Consider the following 298-nt stretch of genomic DNA (forward strand, 5'->3'; position numbering starts at 1 on the left):
AGACACTCAAGACCGAATAGGTGAACAACAGAAGAGGGCGTTGGATCCCCTGGAACAGGAGCCACCGTGTGAGTGCTGCCAACCCAACATGGGTCCCCTGTAAGAGCAGTCAATGGCTAGCAGCAACCCTCAGAGGCAGCACCTGACATGCTGAGGAACAAAGTTCAGTTCCTCATGGGAACAGGACATTGCAGTTCATCGACTTTTGACCTCTGATGAGAGACTTGTACTTGTGCATGTTTGGGTAATTTCTGCAAGGCAATACTTTGGGGGTTTTGTTTGTTTGTCCACCTCTCTC

This window comes from Mastomys coucha, unplaced genomic scaffold, assembly GCF_008632895.1.
Source record: "Mastomys coucha isolate ucsf_1 unplaced genomic scaffold, UCSF_Mcou_1 pScaffold23, whole genome shotgun sequence".
NCBI classification, from domain to species: domain Eukaryota; kingdom Metazoa; phylum Chordata; class Mammalia; order Rodentia; family Muridae; genus Mastomys; species Mastomys coucha.